At 46.0% G+C, this 26,784-nt stretch overlaps 1 protein-coding gene and 1 pseudogene across 6 annotated transcripts in view; one reads left to right on the forward strand and one right to left on the reverse strand.

Moving 5' to 3' along the window:
• Tmem108 (transmembrane protein 108) overlaps positions 1–26,784 on the reverse strand; it is a 280,807-nt gene that overhangs the window by 170,665 nt on the left and 83,358 nt on the right. The gene's annotated exons all lie outside the window — the stretch shown is intronic.
• LOC116908256 overlaps positions 18,540–26,784 on the forward strand; it is a 91,688-nt pseudogene continuing 83,443 nt past the window's right edge.

Consider the following 26,784-nt stretch of genomic DNA (forward strand, 5'->3'; position numbering starts at 1 on the left):
GTACCTTGTTTTCCCTCATTGGCTGGAGTTTGCAGATTAGACTAGACCGGTCGGCCACTAGGCCTCAGGGACCTTCCTGTCTGTCTCCCCAGGACTGGGAATACAAGCACGTGCCACTCTGCCCAGCTTTATTCCATGGGTTCTGGAAACTGAACTCAGACCCTCTGGCTTGCCAGGCACACATTTTTATCGACTAAGATGTCTCCCTGCTCTGTGAAATATCTTTACAGTAAATGATTATAAGATGCCCTCAGCTACTTTGAGCCATCGAATATTTAGTGCTTCTAAGTCCAGGCTGGTCTGATCTCCTTTTGGTGTTTAGCCCTTCAGGAAAATCTCAAAGAATGCATTTAGGGCTCCAAATGTGGCCTAAAGATAGCCTTAGCCAATCCCTTCTTGCACTCTCTGGTGCTGCTCTTTCCCTCCATTTTGGAGCAGCTTGGAAGCAGACTGTGCACATAGATGCAATTCCTTATTGGCTAGCCGCCCAGATGCTCAAACGAGAGCATAGAAAAACACCACCAAGGAAAGCCAGGTGGGGTCTTATTAGTTTATCTTTAATAAACATACCTTTCACTAGTGGTAGGAGTGATTTTTTCTGCTTTGCTGTTATATATGTACAAGAATTTTCCATGTAATTTATATTCTTCTTCTACACACTTATGTACTTCCCTTTTTCAATACGGTGCTATGGCTGGCTACCAGAATGCTCCCCCGTGTGGTTTTATGCATGGCATTAATGTTATTTTCAGTAAAATCAAAATGTTATGTTGTGAATCTTCGAATTTCACAAGACAACTGACTTTGATCAGCATCTTGAATGATATTTGAGAATCAAACAATCCCCTAACACAACCAAGGATGTCATTGGTACAACTGCACTCAACGCCAGCCACAGTGCGTAGTACCTGGCAGTCATCTGCAGCGGAGTCCGATTGGATTAAATGCCTTGAGTAAACTCTGTGGCCAGCAAGCTGGCAAAGTAAGGAGGCTCCTTAACTCCAGACTCTCAGCCCAAGTTCTGTGTTCCTTCTACAGTATCCACTGCCTCCCCTGGCGGCTTAAGTACCAGACAGATTTTTTTCATTCATTTTCATGAATCTAAATATTCTTTATATATTAGAGGTTCTTCATATCCTTGCCTGAAGACTCCATGTGTTCAACCACTTGCTCTGGGCAGCAGGCTTTCCACAAGGGCCCAGGAGGCAGACTGGGCTGAGGACGGTTCAAACACTGCTGTGTGCTCCATTGTGAGAACACTCATGTTGCAGGCATTTGGTGAGGTCAGGAAGAAAGTGTGGCACCTGCCATCCGGCGACTTGACTCTTGCTTTTAGCTGCTGAGATTCACAGAGTCATTCTTGTCGTTTGGGAGACAAGGTCTGTGTAAAAGTCTGTGAAAAAGCAGGTTCACAGAGAGGGCTGTTGCTGGTTGCTGTGTAAGTTAATCTAGTCCTGAATATTCTTAAGAAAAGGGAGGAAGGGGTAGGTGGTGATAAAGTGTCTCTGACTGAATTTACGAGATGAAACCCAGAGCAGAGGGACCAGAAAACGGGTGAGATTCTAGCCTTGGATAGTGAACTGCTGAACACCAGGAACGTGAGCCCGAGGCAAGGAGCTGTTTCGAACCAATTTATGGTGTGGGGCAAATGGGGGCGGCGCTCTGCTAACATCTAAGCTCTGTGAAACCCTTGTGGCCTGTGTTCATTTGGAAGCAGAGGGAGAGAAAGATGAGAGTAGAGGCGGAAGAAGTCCATCCACTGGCCAAGTAAACATTCCTACGTTGGGTGAAAAAGCCAGGCAACACTTCTGGCCCCGGTGAGCCTTCAGACTACAGCTATGTTTGTTATAAATCTGGTTTTCTCAGGGGTTGAGAGGAGGCACTGCAAGCCCCTGAGTGAGTCTAGGGCAAAGTCCTCAGTAGCCTGGCTAGGGAAGTGGGTTGACCCCTTCCCTGTCAACCATGACAGCCACTGTCACTTTGTAATTACCTCCCATCTTCAGTTCACCCCATGAGCTATGTGGGCACTGTGGGCTATGACTGATTCACGTTGGCTGGGAAGCTGTCTACCATCTTGGGGGCTTCCACTGTTGTCTTCCACGCTGTCCTGGCATGAGGCTCCCCTGACATGAGGCTCTTGTATCTGTTAACTTCCTCAGGGGAGCGGAATAGAAAACGAGGGAAGCCAGGCAACATGCCAAAAGCCCATCTTAGAGAAAGGTTTTTCCTGACCTTGGCTTTCTGAAGTTCAGACCCTCATGAATATTCAACGTCCAGCTCCTTTCTTTTGGCAGGACCTGGAGGCTCAAGACTATAGCAGGCCTTTGTCCAAAAATCAGGAAATAGACATTAATCCACACTCTTTAGTTCCAGACTTCAAACGGAATCTATCTGTGGAAGGAGAAAGCCCCAGTTCCAGATGTTGCCGTCCCGTCCACCTTACCTTCTAGAAACCACACGCTCAACAAACTGATTCACAGGCTTCCAGAAATAGCATGCAGCTGGGAGCTCTGAGTCTCGCCACTCCGAAGATCATTTAGCTGCATACAAATGATAGCTATTACTCAGCCGGGATACCCCAGGGAAATAATCCCCATTCCCAACTGTGCTCATAGCCCGATGAGTCAGTCGAGGTCAGCATGGAGCAGCGTGCTAATGAAGCCAAGGGCTCAAGAAAAGATGTTCTGGTTGACCTGGAGATGTTGCCAAGGGAGCCCTGACTTCCCCCACATGACATCCTGTAATCTTAAAGCATCTGTCCTGCAAGTGGGTGCTGGACATGAGGAAGTTGGGCGAAGAACACTCACAGGAGGCTCTGGAAGACAGGATGCACTTCTGGAGAGACAAGGCAGGGTGAAACGGGGCCAAGTTCACTGTTGTGAAGGTAGAGAGGCATGGTGTTCACCCTTGGCCCGCTCCTGCTAGCCCAACTGGTACCACGTTCCTAACTCTACGGCTAACATCTGCCCTTCTCTCTTGCTGTTGCTAATTAGCAGCAATTAAAAAGGAAATAATTAAGCGAGTTAGTAACTACATCTCACAGCATCAATTAGGTTCTAAGGGGGTGCTAACAGAGTAGACATGTGGCTTCCGTGTACCCACCTTGCAACAGTAGAGACCTCCTCCAATCCTGGGCTCAATGCCTGTCACAGGACACCCTCAAAAGAGATCTGCTCTTCGTATACTGAACAAAGGTACTTAGTATTCAGAAGTCCCCAAGTTCAACTTATTTACTGCAGCATTCTTTAAAAATTCACCAGAACTTCCCCCACCTCCTACCCCCACACCCTGCACATGCCTTTCAGCTGTACGTGAATAGGAGATGCACACATAACCAAGTGGTCCCTCTGAGGGTTTCCAGCCCTCTCTATACCATCCCCGAAGTTCACTGCCAGTTCCAAGTGCGACAGCTGACTTCTGACCTTCTGTTATGTCCCTTCAAAAACTAGGTCAAAACATAACTAACTAACTAACTAACTAACTAGCTAGTGAACAAGTGGGTGACAGGTAACAGCATGTGATTGCTAGGGCTGTCACACGCTTTTAAGGAGCGTTGTTGGGTAGGTGATACAATGGTATTGGTAGATACACTGTGTACGAGATGGCAAGACTGGGTTACACTGTTCTGTTCTAGGTGGGAAATCTGCCTTTCCAGTCTGGGCATTTTCTTGAGAGAGTGAAAGGTTTGTGCTTCCAGTTTCTTTGAGTGCATCACTGAGAAGAACCACATATAAACAGAAGCCCAGTTCCGTTTGTTTTTTATCTAATACAATTACTAACAGCTATCATGTGTGGGGCACTTGTCCCTTGCCCGTCATTCAACGTTTGTCAACGGAACCCCGGGCATCCCAGGCCTTATTCTCTGGATGGCAGACACAGCAGAGAGGACCCAAGAAAGGCCATGAGGTGGATTTCCTACCGGAAGGAGAGGGACAGTATTTTTAAGGGTGACTGGCTACTCAATGGCGTACTAAAGAGCACCTTGCAAAGATGAGCTGATGGTTTGAGGAAGGTGGCCACGAGCAATGAAGATCAGCAGACAGACATTCCAGGACACAAGTGCCACTGGGGGACCGTGAATGGTGAAGGAAGGGCAGCATGGCTGTGCTCGAGTCAAAGGGGAAGGCTGGTATAAGATGGCATCCAGGGCAGAGGCTACGCACACTGGGGTGAGAAGCCATTCCACATGCTTGAGGAATCACTGCAGGATTTCAGTCAGAAGGAGACATGGTGAAAAGATCATAGACAACAGCTTTAGGAGGCAGGTGGAGGAGAGGAACAAGGGGAGGTCTGAAGGTCATTACTGGGTACCAGTTTAACCCTGATGTCATATGGTGTGCTCAGTCTGCAGCCATGGTCAAGGGACACCATGAAGGGTGTGTGGCAGTCAGAAGAGTATATGAACGTGACACAGGGTGGCACTAGGCTGACCTGTGTAAGGACACAGCCAGGTTAGCAGTTATAGCAAGGGGCCATCTGCCAATTAGACCCCTGGAGTTCCCCACCCCAACTTCCTTTCTCCTAAGGACTCATGTAGCCCAGGCTGGCCTCAAATTCACTACGTAGCTAAAGATGACCTTGGACTTTTGATTTTCCGCTTCTACCTCCTGAGTCTGGGATTACAGGAGTAAGCCATGTTCTGTCAGACCCTCTTGCTACCAGCCCCACTTTCTAGAGCCATCTTCTCTTACTTTCATTCTAGACAGTTGAGGCAAACACAGAAAGATCCTTGCCTAACAGGGCCTCACAGGACCTCACAGAGATAAGGACTTTGATGAGTGGCCCGTCTGAGGTGTATGTGCCCTGATGAAAATCCACCTACCTTTGCCAGCAAGGTAGCAACCAGATCTCCCCAGACACCCCTCAGCAGGCGATTGCCCTCTGTGACCTTAATCAATACCAGAGAACGAAGCAGGCAGGTGTGTTCTGTTTGCTGTCCGTTGTTGCTGACACTATAGTAAATTCAGAACCAGCCCTTTCCCTCCTTTCTCGGCAATTGCTGTGTCCTCATAAAGAACAGAAGTAGAAAGAGATCTCGCAGGTTCAGAAGAGGGTGAGGGACAGGTCTAACACAGCAACGGTAAGCAAGGAGACTCAGAGCACACACTGTCTGGCTTGATCTCCCACTGTTGCTGTGTGTTCTGGGCAAGCATGCAAATGGAGGTATCACTGGGGCACGTGGTTCTTTCTTCTTTCTGTTTTGACAGGGCTTACTATGTAGCCTTAGCTGGCCTGGAATTCAGTGTGTAGTACAGGCTGGCCTCAAACTCACAGAGATTTTGTCTGCCTCTGCCTCCTGAGAGCTGGGATTAAAGTGAGCACCACCGCATCCTCCAAGTTTTCCGTTTGGAAAGAATGCTATCAGAGAGGTCGGTGGTGTGTGAGGACCCTCAAGACGACAAAGTTGAAGGGGAGGTGTCTTCCCCAGCAGAGGGAAGACAGTAATTAGTCATTTTGGAACACAAACACATAAATGCAGTGAAGAGAAACAGAGAATGCCCAGGTGGGTTGATGCTTAAAAATATTCAAGTTCCAAGACAATGGGCAGTGGGGATTTACCTAACTTAATCAGGAAAAGTCAAACTGAAATCTAGTTAACGAGTGGAAAGCTATGGGACTTGTCAGCCAGGAACTTGTATTCGTCACTGTCCAAGAAAGCACAAGTGACATGCTGACTATCTCACCCACTTCCTTACCTGGGGGACATCTGAGGACGCTATCAGAAGCAATGAATGTCTGATGTGAGGGTCTGGAGAGACGACGGATACAATGTTCCCTCTTTCCCACTGGGGAGACTGGGGGGTTTCCTTAGACCGATGAACACAGTTGACGGCTAAGCTACTGGGAGCCGGTTTTTTGTTTTTTGTTGTTTGTTTTTTACTAGCATTAATTAGCAGCTGGACGGACCCTGCCACATCATTAACGTAGAAAACTTCCCAGAAGCTTGTATTAGAGGCCAAGATGATGGAGGGGTGGGGGGCATTTTTTCATTGGAGGTTCCTTCTCAGATGACTCCAGCCCGTGTCGAGGTGACAGAGAACTAAGCAACATGGGGACTGGTCTTACACCAGTCTGTGGCGGGCAAGCTTTGCTCTCGAAAGATAAGTTACTCTTTGCAGTCTAAAGAGACTAAAGACGCCCTTCAGGACTGGTGCTCACCAGCATTCTAATAGTCATGGTGGACTAATCACTCACTCTTCTAGAATATTCTTCTCCACTCACATTGTCATACAACAGCATGTGAGAGATCCTCTCCTAATGACTCGGATCACCGGAGCCTATGGTCAATGAGCAGAATGCTCCTGTGATCTCTGGAGAATAGCTTAAAGCAGTTTTGACTCATGCAGCACCCCCAAACTTCTAAACAAAAAACAAACAAAAAACAAAAACAAATAAACAAACAGGCCACAAACCACTCTCACTCACAAGTATTGTTTCTTGCATGGAGCCCAAGCAAGGATTTGTGAACACATGAAAAAATAAACCCAGTGAGGAAAGCTTGTTAAAAAGAGTCAGAGCTGAAAGCTAAGTAAGAATTTAACATAAAATTTTGTTGTTGAAGCTACGTGTTAGCAGTGCATTGTGATACCCAATAAACTATATATTCTGATAACTATAGTCTAGCAGAGTGTGTGTGTGTGTGTGGAAATTTGTCTTTGGATATAATCAATGACTCTTCCTAACATTGACATAATGTTTCTAGACATTTTATCCTGGCCAACAGTTCATCAATTAAAACTGATTTTGGAAACAGGAGTAGGTGCAAACAGCAGTTCTGCTCTTGGTCTGTTAACCTGATAAAGCTGTAATGAGAAAGATAGGAGTGAGTTAAGATTGGTTTGAGATCAGCCTCTCTTGGAAAAGTGCAGCCCCAAACCAGAAACGCCATATGGAACAGGCAGCACTAAATAACACATCCACAGGTGCTCAAGTGACACAAACAAGTGACTCCAATTCTAGCCAGAGCAGGAAAGGGGAGTGCTACAGTAACAACCGAGGCTCAGGACTTCCTCTGGCATGATTCCCTTGCTGTGTTCCCCAGGCAACATTAGTTACCAGAGGTTCTGTGCATCAGGGCTACTTAAGGCTGATTAAGACTGGGCTTTGCCTCTGCAGTTGCACAGCGGCACAAAAAGAAGGGTTAGTGGTGAATCAAACAGAGTCTCTTAGAGCCTTTAACCGGAAACCAATGTTGACTTGGACATATGTTTCACAGACCTTGTACACAGTGTATCTAATTCTAAAAGGGGGAAGACAGTCTAACTCTACCACAGGGATGATGCAGGATATGTGACCACACTGTGAACCCCAAGACTGTATTGTTTACTGGAAAAACCTTTTTCTTGCTGTGATGTAACTTAACCTTAGCAAATACCTTTAATCCCTCTGGTTAGAATACAGACATGTTCTTCCTTAGTACAGACTTTTAATGCCACACAAGGAAGGTAAAGTTAGTTTGTAGAAGAGGGCACCCATGTTTGAGAGTGATGTCTACTTGAGTGGCAGACAAAATGATGAATCAGAGAAAGATCTGACAGAATAGGATATGCCCAACACGCAGGAGAAGAGAAAGGAAAGAGCGGCTACTTAAGAGAGGCACTGCAGAGAGAGAAAGAGAGGAGACGGGGCAGTTTTACAGGGAGTTTTACAGAGACAGGCTGAAGAGAGAACAAGCTAGACACAGGTGAAGACAGAGCAGACGGAGTCAGGACAGATTGCCAGAGGTAGATGAGGTCAAGCGGAGCAAAAAGTCGGGGGCTGAGAGAAGCCAGATTGAATCAGTCAGCTCGGAGAGGAGCTGGAGTCAAAACAGCAGAGTGAACCAGGCTGCTAGAGCTCAGAAAGAACTAGGAGGGGGTGAGTTTATCCAGCAGCAAGTCTCAGAGGCTGAAAACATTCTAGAGGGGATCGTATGGAGGCTAAAAGCTTCCAAGACTCGGCCTCGATTAGCAGATGCCTAGGTTGCAGTAAGCCTCCAAGATAACAATTATAACAGGCGAATAAATGCTACTTTAACACCCGTAGAAGGCACTGACTGGACACTGTTGCAAATGACAGTGTCCCATGACAATGGTGGGAAGCTGCCCCCCCTCCCCGTTCACCTCTCCTCTGAGTTAGGATTTGGCAACCCATTTTATAAATGATTTAACCTTGCTCGAATCACATCAAAAGCACGCCAAAAGACTTTGCAGTGGCACATTCTGTTACATAAGAGACTATTGGAGTGCAAATTTATTTTTGAGACGCAGTCTTATGTGGTCCAGGCTGGCCTCTGTTCACTATGCAGTACAAGTTAGCTTTGAACTATCGATTCTCCTGCTTCCACGCCCTGAGCTCAGGAATTACAGGTGTGTGGCACTGTGCTGGCTGAGGTACAAATGTTTATACCCATAATTTGAGTTATATTCTAACATTCAATGTGTTTATATTATTCATTACCTGACATTACTCATCTCTATGTATCTATTAACACACACACACACACACACACACACACACACACACACACACACACAGAGAGAGAGAGAGAGAGAGAGAGAACGAATCCAACAAACTCTGTCCTTCCTAAATATTCATTCTCAGACAGTTCTTTGAATTCAATAGCATCTCAGCCACAGAGGAGAGCCATAAAGGCTTGGTTGGCATTTTAAATGCCTACAGAACCATAGTACTGTCTAAACAGTATGACTAGGTTAAGAGGCCACCAAATGAACGAAGTGTAGAGAGAATCGAGGTCTGCCGCATTTGATAATGCTCTCCGAGGCCGCCTGCCTCTCTCAGAACAAGGCTTCACAGATGCACCGTGAGTGTGGTTTTATGTGCACATGCCTTTTCCAACCCATCAAATCACAGAGCACACCGCTGGCTGCTTACCATAAGCTCCACAGGTTTCCTTTGACATTAACACTGAGACTGACTCTCTGTGAATGATCCACTGAAAGGCATCTTGCTAGACAATGTCAGAACTCCTGCTGGAAACACCACAGTGACCACAGAGCTTCCACACAAGGCAAACCAGGATAGCTTGAAAGCCAAGTCCTTGATCGGCAGAGACGATGGGTGAGAGGGGAGGGGATGACATGAAAAGTGTCCCCCCAATAGCTCCTCTGGTGAGTCTGAAATGTAGCCAGAGATGGAGCTCACCTGCCGTGGGCTGATGGATTAACCTCCCCTCACTCCCTCGTTATAAAAGTGCAGTGTAACTCACGGCGCTGATCTCGCAGAGCTGCTGGGAAGGGTTAAATGGAGTAATGCGTTACAACCACTTAGAATACATGGTAGGCACTCAGTAACTGTTACAGCAATTTCTCCCCTCAGCATTTTGCCAAAGGCCTCTCCTTGAGCCGACAGAGCCAAGATATTAAGAGATAATTAAATTTTAGGCAGAAGGTGTTGGCGCTGGAATACACCTGCTCCAGAGAAATTCAAGGGCTTTGCTTGGAATCATCACGAGTGGCCAGCTGGGGCTTCCTCGGCTCTACTCTATAGAAATCATGGGAAAGCAAGGGGCAGCTCCCTGTGCATTTGTGGCTGTGAGTTCCACAAGTTCTGAGGCTGGGCTTCTAGATGCTGGGCCTCTTAGGTCTGGACTCTGTGGAGTAGAGGCTTACAGGTCCACGCTTGCCAAACTAGACGCTCATTGTCTGTGGCTTAAAACACCTTCATGTAGCGGCAAGGCCCACAGTTGTGGAGAGGGGGTGCAAGGACTCTCGGCAGCTCTGTCTTGAACTCTTCAGGAGACCAGAGCTCACAGCATTTGGACCTTACTTACCCCCTGCCTGGGTGCTCACCAGCCCCATCTTCACTTGCAAGCTGCAGCTTCTGGGCTGATCCTCAGTCACTCTCCTGAGCTCTTTAGCCATTTTTTTTGCCTCCTAGTGTTGCAGCTCAGAACTTTGGGTGTTGGAGTCCCTAATTCTTGGAGGACTCTGGATATTAGAGCTCTGAGGCCTTAAGCACCAAGTCCTCTAGTTCTCACTGACCCTTTGGAATCCGGAGCCGCCTCTTGGGTTACAACTCTGGGAGTCAGGACCCTCAGCTCCTGGCATCTCTCTGGAACTCTCAGCCACCCCCTTACTTCTGTTGCCAGGTTGGAAGCCCTGGGTTTTCGCCTGAATTTCATGTAATCAGAACAGCCTATTCCACCCATGATAAAGACAAATGTATTCAAAAGGCCATTTGGGAGAAGTCTTTATTAGGACCTAACCCTACAGCACTGGATGTCCAGGGGTCGCAGATAAAAGAGAAACCTCCCACACTAAGTAGTTAAGGTGTGGGAAACAGCCCAGTTAGACAATCTGAACAGGGTATCATGGGTATGCCATGTAACATGGGACTACACTTTGTACCAATCACAAACAGCTTCTGATTTCACTAAGACTCTTCACAAGTCTCACATAGAAACCAGACAACAAGCTTTGATTAAGAACCAATCCAAGCTGTGTATAGATAGATACGGCCTCGTACTGGGTCAGTCATGAACTATCTGCTGGGTCCCTGTGAGGAGTGCTCTTTCCCTGGATCTAATTTGATGACGGCTGCTATGAAGTCCAGAGCAGCCCAGGCTGGGCCTGAAGGGCAGTCATGGGCAAGACCATCTGGGGGCGAGTAGGGCTTGCCAGAGTGGTATGGCACTGCCATTGCAGGAGGGAGGAGTTGGGACTGGAATAAGGCCTCTTAAAGCAGAAGCCATTGTCAGCCACCAAGGGGATTTGAGTTGCTGTCGCAAAGTAGTTTCCTGAAGATATCTATGAAGTGTTTAGAGCAGCTGGGTTACCATGACAACAGTCCAGTAGTCACCAACAGGGGGGCTGTTTGGTGTACAGTTTCCTGCTTAAGGCAGTCGGGTGCAAGGGAAGGTCTAGGAGCTGTCAGAGTCGTGTCAGGCCTCCAGAAGCCTGGCCTGAAAGAAAACTAGGCATGAAGGGACGGTTACAACCAGGACTTATTGTTGACATTGCTGGATCTGTCTGTATGTGTATTCATGTTTGTGTATGTTCATGTACAGGGACGCATGTGCACATGTGTGAAGGTGCATGCATAAGCCAGAGAACAACCCTGACTGTCGCTCTTTGGAGGCCATCCATGACTTACTACTTATGAATGAGAGAGACAGTCTCTCTCTGACTGGAACACATGGAACTGGGTAAGATGGCTGGCCAATGCAACCAGAAGAACCCACCTCTGTCCACCTCCTTGTGCTGGGATTATGAGTGCATACAACAAGAGGCCCACCCACCACCACAGAGTGCAGGTGAGCAGAAGATACCCAGAGGCTGCTCACCACTGCAGGATCCACTGTGATGGGGCAAGCATATGGTGGACAGATGGGAGAGAAAGAGAATCTGAGCAGTTTGGACACCATGAAGAGAGGCGGAACTGGGGACATGGGGGTGGAGAGGAACAGCCTGATGTGAGGAGCCTACAACGTCACCTGGAGCCATACTGAAATCTCAGTCTGAGCTGCCACTGAGGGACACGTCTGGGTCTATGGCCAGCAGCAGGTTTATGTCAATGCTTGTGACCCACATTGCCACCAGAGGCCATGTGGACACCCCTGGTCTAGGCTGCTGCTGACCATGTTGATATCTAAGGGCTGCTCATAGCTGGCCCAGGGCCTCATTGGCTGCAGCACATATGGGAGAGTGGGCCCCGCACCTTGCCTGGACACACAGTAGAGGTGGCACTGGCAGCAGGGACACAGGGCGAGCTGGCTCTGAGGAGTGAGAGTGGGGGAGGGGGGATGACTTCACCCTTTGCTGCCTGAGAGGATACCATGGTGGTGTGGGTGCAGGAGAGCTGGTGGGCTGACCAATTCAGCTACCCCCCGGGCCCAGATCCAGGGCTTCCAGTTGGCTCACCTCGAAATCTGCCCCATCTGTGAGTAGCTGGAGGGCATCAAGGTCCGAGTCCTGCAGAACCAAACCTGCATGATTTCCGTGACACAGACCAACAACAGGACATCTACAAGGAGCACCCATGAGGATTCAGTACTGACAGAGGCCTCAGACCAGACCGATGACTCATTGCAATGAACATTCCAAAACAATGGCTAGACAAAAGGGTGTGCTGTGTGACACACGGCGACACAATGCCGCTTCCATGGAAAGCTTTGTTTGGGTTTGGTTGTTTTTTATTTTCTTTTGGAGGGGTTGCCAGGGTGGAGGGCAGGTACAAACGGTTGGGGAGATGAGAGAAATTGGGGTGCATGAGGTGAAACTCACAAAGAATCAATAGAAGGTTAAAAAACAAAACCAAACACCACAACAAATACAGGTGCATGCTACTATCTCCACTGATTTTTTTTTTTTTTTTAAATGTGGGTTCACACTCAGGTCCTCACGCTTGGAAGGACAGCACTGTATTGGCTGAGCTACGGCCACAGCCCAAAGTCAACCTTCTTACAAATAATTATGTTATGCATGTGAGTGTTTTTGTCTAAATGTACAGACCTCATAACCACAAAAGACAGTGTCCGATCCCCTGACACTTGTGTTACAGAGAGTTGTGGGATATCGTGTGGTGCTGAGAATTGAACCCAGGTCCTCTGGAAGAGCAGCCAGTGTGCTGTTAACCCCTGAGCCGCCTCTCCAGCCCCATTAAGATTCTTAGCGGGTATTTAACAGTGCTTAGCTCCCAGACAAATGTTCTCGGGAGTACACGGGTCCTCCTACCTTGTCTTAGAATCATACAATCCGTGATAAGGCCAAGATCAGATCTAGGCCTCTTGATTGCTAGCCTCATGTAATTCTCTGGCCAGGGAGAACATCTTGTCTGGAGTAGTTTTTGACGTACTAATCTACTTGAGTCCACTCGAATCGAGGTTAATTTTCTTGGGCTCGGTTTTCATTTCTTCTGAAAAATCTACCTGGTAGCTAAGAGCACTGCTGGATGGGAGCCCAAGTGGAAGGGGAAACAGGACAAAACGCTAACCCAAGCTCTCTGCAGCCTAGAGGTAGGCCTCGAGGCTGAAATTAAATCTATTTTGCTCACCAGCTTAATGACATTGTTAGTTGTTTTTAATTAAGTCACCCTAAATTGCTACACTGAATGAATTTCAAGAGCTTGTGAAAATGCTGTCCCAAAGTACTTTAAAGGGGTGGGGGAGAGGGAGAAGAATATGAATTGGTTCTTGTCTGACAGGATTACGATATTTCTAAAAACAGCTTTAAAGTGTTTTTTTCCAGCTAATAAAGTCTAGACATTCCCGAAGGCTTGCCATGTTCTCCAGGTTCTGGGAGTTAAATTCTCATTCTTCCCAAGCAAACCTGTGAATGTCCTTGTTTATCTAAGAGAATGTATGACCCTGGCAAGCAAGGGAGCTATAAAAGGACGAGGAAACACAGTTTTCACCCAAACAGTTGGCAGCCATTTTTAAAGCAATGGCCAAGATGGATTCCCTCATTTTATTCCTCTTGACTTTCCAGAATCATCTCACTACTTATGGGATGGCAGGTGTGTCGTCCTCTCCTCTCAGCCTTAAGGAAGGCTCATGGGAGATAACCCTTGATTGAAAGAGATGAACTAATGAACTACAGTCATTATGTTACCATTACACTGAGAAACAAAAACTGACACCACCTCTTCCTGGGGAGACAGCCTAGCTGAAGCAGAAAGGTCAACTCTAGCAGCCAAGTGTCTGCCCAAAAATATGCTGCCACTGTTCCTTAGCAACCAGTGCTGTTGTTCTTCAGAGGCTTTGTGGCTGAAGAGCTGAAGAGTTTCTTCTGCCTCGTGTATCTAACAAGTAGCAGAGATCCTGGTGGGACTGGCTGTTCTGCTGGTGTCTTGGAAGCACTCAAGCCATGGCAATAAGGAGGCAGCCACGGCTCTGATCTCAAAGCAGCCAGGTAAAGGCATCAACCGTCACTCAGTGTGTACAGGCCAGTCGCAGACAAGAAAATCCGAACTCTGGTCTACTCTGTTTGGCATTTACTACAGTATTCAATTCTCCCTCCACTTCTCTAATCTCCTTTTCCTACTCTGCCTCTGACAGGGACCAATGAAATATGAGGTAATTCGGATACGGCAATGTTGTGGAGTGTCTAAACACTGAAACCTCTATTGTGTAAAGTGACAGGATACCATTTATTTGACAACCTGCCATTAAAAATTTTAGTACATGTAAAAAATGATTGGATTGATACCCAAACACAATCAGAGGGGAAAATCTATTTCTCAATGCTTCATTAAGTTAAGCAATAAGTTCTGTGTGTGTGTGTGTGTGCGTGAGTGTGTGTGAGTGTACATGTGTCTCTCTGTGTGTGTGCATGTACATATGAGCATGGATGTACATGTGTGTGTGTTTCTGTGTATGTATGTGTGAAAGTGTGTGTGTGTGCTTGTGTGTATGTGAGTGTGTATGAGAGTCTGTGTTGTGTGAATGTGTATGTGTGTGAGTGTGTGTGTGTGTATCTGTGTGTTTGTGTATGTGTTTGAGTGTGTATGTGAGTGTGTGTATCTGTGTGTTTGTGTATGTGTTTGAGTGTGTATGTGAGTGTGTGTATCTGTGTGTTTGTGTATGTGTTTGAGTGTGTATGTGAGTGTGTGTATCTGTGTGTTTGTGTATGTGTTTGAGTGTGTATGTGAGTGTGTGTATCTGTGTTTGGGTGTGTGAGTGTGTGTGTGTGTGTATCTGTGTTTGTGTTTGAGTGTGTGAATGTGTGTGTGTACATGAATGTATGCATGCAGACACATGTATATGTAGAGGCTAGAGGTCAACTTTGAATCTCTTTTATAGCTTTCCACGCAATTTTTTCAGACAGTCTCTCCCTGAATCTGAAACTTGACATTTTGGCTACTCTGGTGGTCAACGATCCTCCATAATCTGCTGTCTCTGTTTGTTCACTGCTGGGGCTATAGGCGTGTGCCTCTATACACGGCATTTTACATGGGTTCTGGGGATCCAAACTCAGGTTGTCACACTTGCCTGGCTAGCATTTGGTCCCGAGTCATCCCCCTAGCCCCTGGTTCTTAAACTTTAGGTTTAGTTTTATTATTTAGTCATTTATTTCCAGAATTAAAATCCCAGTTGAATGTCAGTGACCCCCTCTCTGCCAAGTTTCTACTAGACATCTTCTAGTTGTTTAAAGAATTTCTCCTTATGCGTGGCACATAATGACGACACGGCCAGTTATGCTTCCCAGAAGACATGGCTGTAGGGCAGCTTGAGTTCCACGGTGGTTTTCCCTCTGAAAACCCTCTGGGATGGGAAGTGGAAAGTGGGCACTGGGTTCAGATCAATACTGCTCACATGTCCATTCACTGGTACCCTTGTTGACTGGCTGGTTGGTTGATTTATTCAAAAAGTACTTTTTGAGCACCTTGCTGCCCTGAATTAGGTAATGAGCTAGAGATACAACAAGACAATGTTTCTCCTGACTCTAAACATAGACGCATACACACACACACACACACACACACACACACACACACACACACACACACACACACACACACATATATAATGATATAATTATATATAGCATTATGGGCACATATATGATACATATATCATACCTCATTATAGGCATAGAGAGTGACAGTCAAAAATGCAGCATACCAGGGCTAATGAGGGGGGTGTCAGGACGGATGCTGAAGGAACAACTAGCAACGTCTCCTCCTTTAGACCTAGAGAGACCGAGGGAGGACTTCCTGAAGGAGACAGTGATGGATCAGGACTGTGGAAGCATTCTGAAAAGAATGGGTGCCCTGCCTGGTTAGAGGTGGAGGCAGAAGGTATGGGTGGGGATCAAAGAAAGCAGCTCTCTCCCAATATAGCTGGGTTGGGATAATGTGGTCAAGGGAAGTGAACTGGGGCTGTATCAGAAAGGGTGTGGAAGCCAAGAGAAGGGAAGCATTAAAGGGTCTCGAGAGGAAGAGGGTATTCACAGGCCTGGCCTGGTCCACCTGCCAAAGAGTTTCTGCCAGAAGGATGTTGTACTACAAGACCACTTCACTCAGACTACAATGCTGACCCTACCCTACTTCAGTGACTACTTGGAACACTTAATAACTACACTTAATAGCCCCTCCAGTTTTCAGCATGAAATAGCATATGTTCTCTAGAAGCTAGAGTTCAGTGAGATGACTCGGTGTGTAAACACACTTGCCATTCATGTCCAACAACCTGAGTTTAACCCTCAGAACTCACAGCAGAAGGAGAGAGCTGACATGACTTTAATACTCGCACTGTGATGTGTGTATTCTCTTCCGCACAGTCTAGCTCGTCTCACTTCTTAGGTAACAGAGGTTATAAAAAGGAACTGTGGTCTTAAGGTGATGACTCCCAAAGCAAAAATAAAGAGGCAGAACAACCTCAAACTACAGAGCTTCTCACAGGAAAGGGACAATGACAAAATGAAACTGCCACCTGCAGAAATTTAGAAAACAACCAGCTACCTGAGAGGAGGGTGAGATGCAAAGTACATGAAGAATCCTATGACTCAATGACATATAAAGTACATGAGAGATCGTACAACTCAATGACATGTGAAGTACATGAGGAATCACACAACTCAATGACATGCAAAGTACATGAGAAATCATGCAGTTCAACAACATGAGAAGAACATGATGGATCATACAACTCAATGACATGTGAAGTACATAAGGAATTGTACAACTCAATGACATGTGAAGTACATAAGGAATCATACAACTCAATGACATGTGAAGTACATGAGGAATCATACAACTCAACAACATGAGAAGAACATGATGGATTATACAACTCAATGACAATACACTAGTGTTAGAAGTACATATGCTGGCTCAACCCCTCAGAACTTTAATGGAGGCAGGAGGAATAGCTCACCTTTGAATCAGCCTGTCCCATGGGGTGGGGGAAAAGATGAATCATACAACTCAATGGGCATGTGAAGTTTGGGTGGAGGGCATAGGTAAATCGTAGAAGCAAACTCAATGACATGTGACAGTACATGTCTCAAATAGAATTGTACAACCCATCAATGACATGGATGTCAAACATAAGGAATCATACAACTCAAAGAACATCCAGAAACAGCCTGTGTGTCCACAATGAATAGATGAATCAGAGACAATGTGGCTTTAACTCAACAACATGATCCAGAAGAACATGATGGATCAATACAACTCAAATGACATGTAAAGTTTTACATCAGGAATCATACAACTCAATGACATATGAAGGATATGAGGGGTCATACAACTGAACAGAAAAAAGATAGCATTAGAAGTTCCCAGGATCTAAGTATGCTGGCTCATACCTTAGCACTCAGCACTTGGGAACTGGAGGCAGGAGGAATAGCTCAGTCCAGTCTGGCTTCCACAGAATGCAATCTAGCCTGGATCCCATCTATCTCCAAAACAATACAAAGGGTGGGGGACAAAGAACTTTAATTGACCTTTGTCAGGTCTGGGGAAGATGCTCAAGATCACTAGTTGTTAGAGAAATGCTAATAAAATCCACAGTGAAGCGTCTCTGTACTCTAGGTGGGCCATTGGCAAAAAGGGTGAGTGCTAGTTTGGGTGGAGGGCATAGGTAAGGCTTGTATGCTGTTGGTGCAGAAGCAAACTGATAGAGCTATTATGGGAGACAGTACTAGATGTCTCAAAATAGAATATGATCCAGCAGCATCCCATTACTCGGTATTTATTTACCCAAAGGAAATCAATCAGGATGTCAAAGAGAAGCCTTCACTCAACAAAGAGTTCACTGCAGCCCTCTTCACAATAACCAAGATCCAGAAACAGCCTGTGTCCATCAATGTATCAATAGATGAGTGGATCAGAGACAATGTGGCACATACTCCTGACAGGCCATTATCCAGTCTTTATAATGCAGGGGACCAATGTGGGAGAATCTGGGGATGTAATATCAACCGAAATAAGGCAAACACAAAAGATAACTACTGTTTTACTATTTGATGGCTATTGTATATTCTGTGGACTTTAAAGAAGCTGAAATCAGAAACAGAATAGAATAGTGGCTGCCAGGGCCTGCCAGGGGGAAAATGAAGAACCTGGATAAAATGTTCCACTAGAAGATGAAAACATTCTGAAACATTCAAATGTTCAGTGTGGTAACTACTGTTAATGTATTGGATATTTTACTCACTGCAGTGATGAAATACCTAACTGAAACAGTTAAAGGTAAGGGTTAATTTTGGCTCACAGTTCAGAGGGACACAGTCCACCTTGACAGAGAAGCATGCCTGAGGTGGTTGGTTACATTGTCAGTCAGAAAGAAGAGGCCAACTGATGCTGGGCCCATTCCCCAACCTCCTTCAGTCTAGAATCATTCACGTTTAAAATGAGTCTTTCCACTTCAGTTTTAAACTTCTCTGGAAGTGCTTTCACAGACACACCCAGAGGTTCCAAACTCAGTCAAACTAAGTCAAGAGTACTTATCACAATGTAACAACAATATACTGTAGATTTAAAGTTTACTAAGGTAGGCGGGGGACAAAGGGAAGCGAAGCCAGAGCTATGGGCTCCTTCTCAGCCCTCGCTATCTCAGATTCATTCTTTAGGACCTGAGAACCTACTCTTCCAAAATGTCAAAAAGACCATCTTACGCTCCACCTCCCACACTGTAATACAAATGCCCAGCACACCAGGGTTTGTGGGATACAATCCACACAGTCATCTTCTCGCCTACAACAACTACAGGCTGCGAGGGAACCCGGGCACCAACAGTCGTGCCACGGTATCCCTCTGGCATTACAATTCCAAAGCCTCCAAAGCCACCAGATAAGCCATTGATGCCCTACATGTGGTACGGCAGACAGATCTGGGACCAAGTAAAGGCTTCCAACCCTGACCTAAAGTTGTGGGAGATTGGCAAGGTTATTGGTGGCATGGGGCGAGATCTCACTGATGAAGAGAAACAAGAATATTTAAATGAATACAAAGCAGAAAAGATAGAGTACAATGAATCTGTGAAGGCCTATCGTAACTTCTGTGTACCTTGTGTATATTAATGCAAAAAGTCGTGCAGAAGCTGCATTAGAGGAAGAAAGTCGACAGAGACAGTCGTGCATAGAGAAAGGAGAACCTCACATTGTGCATCCAGCCTGCTGCAGGACCCTGACGATTATGATGATGGCTTTTCAATGAAACATACAAGTCCAAGTCTGCCTGCTTCCAGATGAAACCACCGCCTCACCAAAATAATATGTGAGCTCCTCACTGAAAGTGTACGCCTGGTGTGCGTATTCATCCAAGGGACTTGCCACAACAGCTAGAATATTTGAGAAATGGTCTGGGGGCTGGAATGCGACAGGTCTAGTCTTCAATGGTTCATCAGCGGAAACTAGAAACTGAGCTTCTTCAGATAGAGGAGCGACACCAGGAAAAGAAGAGGGGATCCTGGAAAGCACAGACTCCTTTTACAATGAACTTAAAAGGTTGTATGGTCTTGAGGGTATTCATTTTATTCTTGCATCATAATCCACTATATGAACTTCGTTGCTAAATCTGCAGCCACGTGGACAGCTGGGGCTCTTTCAGCTGCGCTCCCGTGCCCTGCAGATGTTCACGTCCACCCTCTCTCTCCCTTCCTCCCCTGCCCTTCTTCTCCCTCTGAGCCTCTTCTTACTTCCTGGTCCCACGCAGCACTCCGGACTCAGGTTGTACTTTCCACTCTCTGCTGTAAACCCAGCCATTACTATAGAAACTCTATTATGTTTTGTTAGAAAACAATATTTAAAATCAAAGTTTGGGTTCTGTACTTGCTCACTGTTCTCGGCGGTCACAACTAGAAAACCCATGTGCACGTTGACTTATAAAAGCATACATTGTGGGCTGGAGGGATGGCTCAGTGGTTAAGAGCACTGACTGCTCTTCCAGAGGTCCTGAGTTCAAATCCCAGCAACCACATGGTGGCTCACAACCATCTGTAATGGGATCTGATGCCCTCCTCTGGTGTGTCTAAAGACGGCTACAGTGTACTTATACATAATAATAAATAAAATCTTTAAAAAAAAAACATACATTGTACTTTTATCAGCATATGCACTAAAGCATGAAGCACTCGGCAGCCACCACTACAACCATAAGCCAATGCCACGGGAGTCATTTTTAAGTCAGTGGTTCTCAACCTGTGGGTCATGACCCCTTTGGGAGCTAGGATGACCTTTTCACAGGGGTTGAATATTAGATGTCCTGCATATCAAATATTGACATTATGGTTCCTAACAGTAGCAAGATTAGTTATGAAGCAGCAATGAATTAATCTTACGCTTGGGAGTCATCACGGCATGAGAGACCGTACTAAAGACTGCAGCGTTAGCAAGGAGGAGAACTGCTGCCTTAAGCAGTCAGACCAGAGAAGTGTTTCAATAGAGAAACCTTTTAATCTAAGGTTTCTCAAATACATTAAACGCTCGCTTGTTCTCAAAGCAGATGAAGCTCGGGGCTGGCGAGAAAATACTGAAAATAGTCACCAACTGGGTTTGCTTATATAAAATGTTCACAACAGCGGCCCCTCGGTCAGGCTGACTTTCATCTGAAGATGTCTGAGTGGAAGCTCTGAAGGGTTCAGGGAAGTTGCTAGTCCCAAAGCTTCCTTCTCCCTCACAGAGGCTCCTCAGAGCATTGGAGAAACAGCAGGAGGCACTGAGGGCTGGGGAGGTGCAGTGAGGTAGGACTCACAGTTCAGGGCCCAGGAGGAGCACAGGTCCTGGCCTGGGCTGTAGCCTACTCTCCCTTCCTCATTCAAAGCAGCAGATTTAGGGTCTGCCCAGGGCCTTTGGGAATTACACAGCAAACGCTGCTTCTGCTGCCTTGGGCAACTGGCTTTATCTCTCTGGTCCTCTGTTTCCTCACCTGTAAACAGCATCTTTCGTGTCACAAAGCAATGAGAATCGAAAAGGAATGAAGACATTAGTGGAGACTCCCCTGCCTCCTAAGTGGTTTTGCTTTTGTGCTGTCATGAGGATGAAACTCAATGGTGCTACTAAAGATGAACTATACAAACACACTCCCCTCTTTCCTTTCAAACATCTCCAGATAAATGCACGGGACAGCTAGGAGCTGAATACATGGAGCTGGGGAGTGTGGACTGAATACATCAACCAATAAGATATGGGAGAAGACAGGCTCGCAAAGTCCTTATTTCAACAGATTCAGACTGAAGTGGCACCTACAACGGACGTGCAACAAACCTAAGTGGTTTAAACTCTGGCACCAATTCATGTCCCCAACTCTGATGTCTTAACATTTTCATGTGCAAAATACAGCTTCTCTCCATAATAGAGGGTTACCCGCCTTCTTACTGTAAATCCTGATTGTCCAAGAGAGCGACTGCACACTCTCCTGGAGACAATGAAACACTCTACCTGTATCAAAGGCTTTGTCTCCTCCAAACACTGTAGACCATGGAAAGCAGTTCAGGCACCAAGGAAACTTGTCACTAAGGCACTTTTACACATTTCTTTGTTTCCTGGTGGCTTGGCATCTGGGTCATCCTCAGCAATTAGTTAATTTTAAATCACTCGGGGGGATCAAAAAGGAACAAATACCGCATTTCTACATCTGACACATCAGCTGTGTAATCTCTATTCTTGAGATAAGAATAACCAGGAGATTGAATGCGTGCATATGTAAGTGTAGCACTTGCACGTGTACATACATGTGTGTACATGTGTGTGTAAAGGCCAGAGGTTGATTTCCGGGTAGCTTCCTTAACAGTTCCCACTGGTTTGTTAAGAGAAGCTGGCCAGCAAGGCCCAGGAATCTTGTCTCCATAACCACTGCTGGGATCACAGGCATACACCACGTTTACAGGAGCACTGGAGATCTGAACTCAGGCCCACACACTTTACCCACTGAGCCACTGCCCTATGCCCACCCAGAGACTGTAGCAATTGTAAAACATCACTGATAAATGCTCTAGCTCCCATTTGAAAACCAGTTTAAAATGAAGACTATGATAGAGCTGGCTGAGGCACTGGGGGACAAGTGTCTTCTTCAGGTACTACTCAGTCTCTAGGGGAAAAAGGGCTGGGACCTGGGGGGCAGGCACAGTGTCTGCATGGGGGGGGGGAGGACTGGGGGTGAGACTCGTTGTCATGGAAGCCACATCTGTTCTCTGAAATGAGAGAAAATACTGAAACATGCTTGAGGCAGTGCACTGCAAATTTTTCCACTAATTGTACCTGGGTTTGAACTGGGGTCAGCATGCAATGGCTTGGAGACCATGGCGCATTCCCAAGTCTCTCTGCAAATCAGACTTGCTTTGCCTGCGCAAGAGACTAATGTCATCGAACAGACAGAAAGTCTGAATGGCTCCAGTAAGCTCACCCCTGTGACACCTTGCACTCTGCCTTACCGATGCCAACCAGAAGGTGGCGCTGACAGAAATGGACATGGTTCATCTGCAAAGGCAGGGATGGACCTTAGGTCACCGCTGTGATTTATAACCACAGCTGTGAAAAACTTTGGGCCTCCTTCTGCAGCTGAACCACTGCAATCTCACCTTTCAGCCAGGATATGATTCACTTCCGCCTGGTGCTTTCCCTTCTGAGCCCTTCCTTTGATCTGCTACTTAACAGTGAATCAGACCACGCACACAGTGGGGGGTACCATGTGCCAGCCAGCATCACTACATAATAGACTGGAGCTCGTTTTAGATCATGATGCTGCTGGGCAGGGGACAAGTCCCCAGATAAAACACTGGGTGGCACAGGGTTTGATTTCTTTTCCCTCAAAACTCCTTGGTTATTTCTCTTTCCCCTGCCGAGGGATACCCAGCTATGATGTTGTTCTCTCCCAGCTAGCGAGGTCCTTGCTCGCACCAGGGGGAAGAGAAGTTATTACCCAGGTTGACAGGCTACTATGCTTGCGGACACAGCTGCTGCCACCCTGGTCAGGAGACTGTCCTCTCTCTCTTCCAGCAGAGTCCACTGCAATTTTACAAATGACTGAGCATTCTGCCACTGAATCACACGGTGACTATCACCCCAAACAGAAGGTCCTCCTCTGGGCCCATAGGCCAGGATGTGGTGTCTGAGGGGAAGTGATCTTGCTAGCTAAAATCGGCAGGGAGGAAGCATAAGGCCTGGGAATAAAACATTTTTAATTAAACCAGGAGCTTTCCCCACTCCCCTCTTCATTCACTCTGCGCTGTATCTCTCTCTGGCTTTCCCATCTCTTTTTCTCCTCTGGTACCAGACATTCTTAGACACCCAGGGTCACATCTGTCACTGCTAAGGCAAAAAAAAAAAAAAATAGACCAATAAGAGGTCCTGCCTCTTACTGCCCAGAGCGACCACACTCGGAGCAATAAGTTTGAAACAGCAGTGGAGGTGGTACTCCATCTCAAATCCCTGCCCTCACTTCAACCAAAAGCTCCCTGTTCATTGATGTCTGCCCTCGACTTCAACTGAAAGGTAACCTAGTCACTGATGACATCCATTTGCTGCTGAAACTCCATTCTCTGCACCCTGAACTGGTGATCTCTCTTCTAATTCAGAAGTTAGGAGTCACAGTTGTAAAAGCCCACATTCAGAAAATGTTACAGGAGTTCTCAGACGGCATCTCCAAGAGGAGCAAGTCTGCTCCTGGTAAAACCAGCCTACTGTTTGTCCTGAGCACAGGTCAAACCTCTGTTACCAACTAGATCTATTCTCTGTTCCACCAGAGCTGGCATTATCTCTGTCCCCAAACAGGAACAGACACCCCATCTTGTGCTCATCATCCAATGGGGTCCCCAGGACCGTACCCTTCAATCCTCTGTGCTTTACCGCAGAAGTATCATTTGGAGAATTCAGATTTCCTCTTTACTATCTTTGCTTTGCCTTGGACAGCTCCCCAGCCCCCCCCCCACCCCACACAAGGACTCCCTCACACCCTCCATGAGGTCATACATCCCACCCCTAAATGATGCATCTAATCTTGTAAGCCCTCCCGCTTGAAAGATGCCCCAATTCACTGCTCCTTTTATTTAGTGTTTAAAGTTCTTTACAACCCACCAGCTAGCTTATCTCTCTAGATCCATCTGGCACCAAGTCATGCCTAAGCTCCAGAGAGTTGCCAGGAATGATGAGTGTTCTGTGAATGCTTTCACAGCCTGCCATTATCTTATGCATGTGCACGTGCACGCGTGCACGCACGCGTGCACGCACGCATGCATGTACACACACACACACACACACACACACACGCACACACACACACGCACACTCCTGTTACTCTGCATTCCCTGCTGTGAAGCCCTTCTGCTCTCAATGTTTCCTCCTGACCTCTAATTTCATACTTAAGTTGCATTGTAACTGTGTATGTTACAGGAGCATATTTTATCTTTGTATCGCTCACTGATAAGTACCATAAGGTTTTCTGTAAAAAAAAAAAAAAAGAGAGAGAGAGATCTACTTAAGGAAATCTAAAATAGATATTTTAAAGCAAAGTGAAAGAAAGAAAGAAGGAAGGAAAAAGGACAAAAAGGAAAAATGATTCCAGAGGGAAAATAACAGCGAGAACATAGTATACAGATAGGTAGACGCAAGAAGACATTATTTAAAGATGTGCAATTTGTGGAGGAAAAATAAAGACACTAGAGAGATTTACATTGTCCTTGCATTGTAAAGCATGAAAAGTAACACACCCATTAAACAGAGATGTTTTAAGGTGTGATGCAGGGGAGCTCAATTTCACATGACTGAGGCATCCCCAACATGAGTGGCCAGAACATCCCTGGTTAGATTTTTATGCATCGTTTCCCCATAAATTCTGAGCAGATGAAGCCATTAGAATGGTATGTGAGGCTTCCCGCCAGACCCTGGTGCCAGGCCCTGCCTGACTCTGACATAGTTTAAGACCCACCAGATGCATTCTACCCAGAATGGTCCTAAGCAGTACACTACTCCTGGGTCTGGAACTATGGGACCCAGATGGTCTTGCTGCCGTGCAGGAACACACTTCTGTTAGCAAGTTCCAAATAACCTGAACTCTGCCTAAACCTGGGATGTCTGCCTACCTTTCCGCAGCTTCATGGCACACTGGAGCTACTCCCCATACTCTGGAACCAGATTATTCGAGAAACAGTATGAATTAAATAGTGAGGGCAGCTTCTAAGGGGTAGGCATAAAGCACATAGGCTACCAAGTAGCTGGGAAAGTTAGAATAAGGAGAAAAAAAACTACCAGTCCAAAAGGCAGCAAGAACAGAAATATATACAAAATATTATTTATTAAATTATATAATAAATATATACAATTAAATGTTTTAAGAAGATTTATTTATTCTATATATGGAAGTATCACTCTCATAAGATACTCTAGAAGAGGGCATTGGATCCCATTACAGACGGTTGTGAGCCACCATGTGGTTGCTGGGATTTGAACTCAGGACCTCTAGAAGAGTAGTCAGTGTTCTTTATTGCTAAGCCATCTCTCCATCCCCCTAGTAGGTAGTATACAAAGGTGGGGCTATTACTCCAAGGCAGTGTGCTATTAACATGTCAGGGACCTTAATTCAATGCCCAGTACTGAGAAATGAAGGAAATAAATGAAACTGAGCATGGTGATACAAGCCTGCAGTTTCAGCACTCGAGAGGGAGAAATAGGAGGATTAGGAGTTCAAGACCAGGCCTGGCTACATGGTGAGTTTGAGGCCAAACTGGGCTATGTAAAAGTGTGTCTCAAAATAATGGTGATAGACGATATTAAAATATATTAATTTTAATAAGTGCAAATAGGAACAAACACCAGACAGAATTAAATAACCTTGATGAATAATAGGTGTAGCAGTGTGTTGCATGAGAGGTCCTAAGTCACGGAGAGGGTCTAATTATGAACCTATAGGAACCCACCAAGATTCCTTCCAAACACACAAGTTAGAGAGTGGCAAGGAAAAGAAGAAAAACACTTTATCTCTCTCCTCCGCAGTACCTTTGAGAGCCAGGATGGGGGTGGTATTTCCCACTCGAGACAGTCCTCTGATTTTCTGTGAACATCAGCTGAATGTCTTACCGTTCTAGTCAACCCTGATACTGCCTGGAGTCAGCATTTGATTCTGTAGGTCGAAGGACCCAGTATCAACCAACCACTTCCATTATAAGTGCCAACCATAATTCCCAAGTTTCCCCAGCACCATGGACAAACTAAGGATCCCACAATGCTGATACTTTCCCAGAGCTCAGGAAGGCACACTCCCTAACATTTACTAGTTCACTGCAAAGGCTACGGTCGGAAAGCATCAAATGCGAGAGATACGTAGGGTAGTAAAAGGGAGTGTGCTTGCGTAGATTAGATTTTCTCTGCCCACTGTGTATACACCAAATATTGCAATTCATTCACTAGGATAGATGCCCCTGAATCCCGTCTTTAGGGAATATTTTAATGTAGGCATGATATAGGCTTACAGATTTATTAACTCGGTCTCTCTTTTCCAGGGTATAAGAGGCAGGGCTGAAAAGTTCCCAGCTTCCTGTTACTCTTCAGCCTTTCTGGTGAACAGCTCTCATCTTGAAACTATCCAGAAACCTACCAAACGCTGCCATTTGATAAAAATACACTCTTATCACAAAAGAGATTCCAAGGAACTCGGGGGCCGTCTGGCAGACAGGCTAGCTATCTGCATCACTCAGGAAATGGGCAGGTCTTAGGAGATTTGTGTCAGTGGTCAGGGTCAAAGGCCAGTAAAAGAAAAGATGTTCCTGACACCCCCTAGCTCAAAAAATTTAAAGCATTTTAGGAACTCTGTGTCAGGAGCAGGAGGCAGCAACCAGATATTTATCTATCATGCCACACACAGACAATCCATCATCAGAGGGAGAAATTCCAGTACAAATCTCCTGAT

This window comes from Rattus rattus, chromosome 8 (assembly GCF_011064425.1).
Source record: "Rattus rattus isolate New Zealand chromosome 8, Rrattus_CSIRO_v1, whole genome shotgun sequence".
NCBI lineage: Eukaryota > Metazoa > Chordata > Mammalia > Rodentia > Muridae > Rattus > Rattus rattus.